This window comes from Hibiscus syriacus, unplaced genomic scaffold, assembly GCF_006381635.1.
Source record: "Hibiscus syriacus cultivar Baekdansim isolate YM2019G1 unplaced genomic scaffold, ASM638163v2 tig00112508_pilon, whole genome shotgun sequence".
NCBI lineage: Eukaryota > Viridiplantae > Streptophyta > Magnoliopsida > Malvales > Malvaceae > Hibiscus > Hibiscus syriacus.
Genome location: NW_024063352.1, coordinates 901,817 through 904,120, shown reverse-complemented (window position 1 = coordinate 904,120; position 2,304 = coordinate 901,817).

Genomic DNA, 2,304 nt, shown 5'->3' with positions numbered 1-2,304 from the left:
AGAAGAGATCGAGGTTAACCCGGATTTGACTTATAAAGAAGAATTGATTCAAATATTAGCTCAAGAGGTTAAGCAACTAAGAAACAAGACTATTCCATTAGTTAAAGTCTTGTGGAGGAATCACAAGGTAGATGAAGCAATGTGGGAGCGTGAAGAGGATATGAGGAATCAATACCCCTATCTCTTTGCGTAATGAAAATTCGAGGATGAATTTTCTTAAGGGGGAGATTTGTAACATCCTCAATACGGTTTAGTGATAAAATTGTAAAGTTTCAGAATTTGGTGATTAAAGTATAATAATTAAATAGTTAAGGACTTATATGGGAAATATTATGTAGGATTGAATTGAAAAGAAGGGAGAATAAAAGGATAAAATGGTAAATTGCAAGGAAAATAAGTAAATTATGGTTATATATTAATCACGTAGAATAGAAGGAAACAAAAACAAGGTTTCCAGAGTTCTCTTTATCCCTCTTATTTCTCTCCACCGTGAAATATGGTTGCAAAGGTGAGTCCTCTTGTTAGTCAATTTCTTGTTGAAATTAAGGTTGGTTTATAATCATTAGATGAAAATTAAGCTTAAGGAAAGCTTAATTTATTTTAAAATAACAAGATTAAGGGTGTAGGAAGGATTAAAGATTAGGAGTTCATAAATAGAATTTTGGAATGGAGTTCATAATTCAAATTGGAAGTTATATTTGACTTGTCATCAATCTAGTTAAGACATAAGAAATGCTAGAATTGAATTTATAACATGTTGAAATTTGACTTGTAACATCTTGAATTTCATAAAAAGGAGAGGATATTGAGGTTAAAGATGGGATAAATGAATATTAATGAGGCTAAGCATGTGTATGTTAGTTAAGAATATGAAAGGGGAAGGTATACAATTGAAATTCAGTACAACGTTTCATCCTTAGACAGATGGACAGTCTGAGCGAACTATCCAAATTCTATAAGATATGTGAAGAGCATGTGTAATAGAATTTAAGGGATCGTGGGAAAGGTATTTTCCACTTGCTGAGTTTGCTTACAACAATAGTTATCAATTAAGCATCAAAATGGTGCCCTATTAAGCTCTTTATGGAAGGAGATATCGAACACCCTTGAATTAGTTTGAGCTTAAACATAGAGAAGTTCTCAGTCCTGAGTTGATTCAGGAAGTGGAAGAAAAGGTCCAAGTGATTTAGAATAACCTCAAAGCTGAAACAGATAGACTAAAATCATATGTAGACCTGAAGAGGAAAGAAATTGAATTCCAAGTCGGAGATAAAGTTTTCTTAAAGATATATCATTGGAAAAAGGTGTTGAGGTTTGGATGAACGGGAAAACTTAGTCCTAGATTCATTGGACCGTATGAGATCGTTAAGAGAGTTGGACCAGTGGAATATCAACTGGCTTTGCCACCTGAAATGGAAAAGATTCATGATGTCTTCCATTTCTCAATTCTTCGAAAGTATCGATCTGATCCCTCCCATATTGTGACTCCAGAAGAGATCGAGGTTAACCCGGATTTGACTTATAAAGAAGAATTGATTCAAATATTAGCTCAAGAGGTTAAGCAACTAAGAAACAAGACTATTCCATTAGTTAAAGTCTTGTGGAGGAATCACAAGGTAGATGAAGCAATGTGGGAGCGTGAAGAGGATATGAGGAATCAATACCCCTATCTCTTTGCGTAATGAAAATTCGAGGATGAATTTTCTTAAGGGGGAGATTTGTAACATCCTCAATACGGTTTAGTGATAAAATTGTAAAGTTTCAGAATTTGGTGATTAAAGTATAATAATTGAATAGTTAAGGACTTATATGGGAAATATTGTGTAGGATTGAATTGAAAAGAAGGGAGAATAAAAGGATAAAATGGTAAATTGCAAGGAAAATAAGTAAATTATGGTTATATATTAATCACGTAGAATAGAAGGAAACAAAAACAAGGTTTCCAGAGTTCTCTTTATCCCTCTTATTTCTCTCCACTGTGAAATATGGTTGCAAAGGTGAGTCCTCTTGTTAGTCAATTTCTTGTTGAAATTAAGGTTGGTTTATAATCATTAGATGAAAATTAAGCTTAAGGAAAGCTTAATTTATTTTAAAATAACAAGATTAAGGGTGTAGGAAGGATTAAAGATTAGGAGTTCATAAATAGAATTTTGGAATGGAGTTCATAATTCAAATTGGAAGTTATATTTGACTTGTCATCAATCTAGTTAAGACATAAGAAATGCTAGAATTGAATTTTTAACATGTTGAAATTTGACTTGTAACATCTTGAATTTCATAAAAAGGAGAGGATATTGAGGTTAA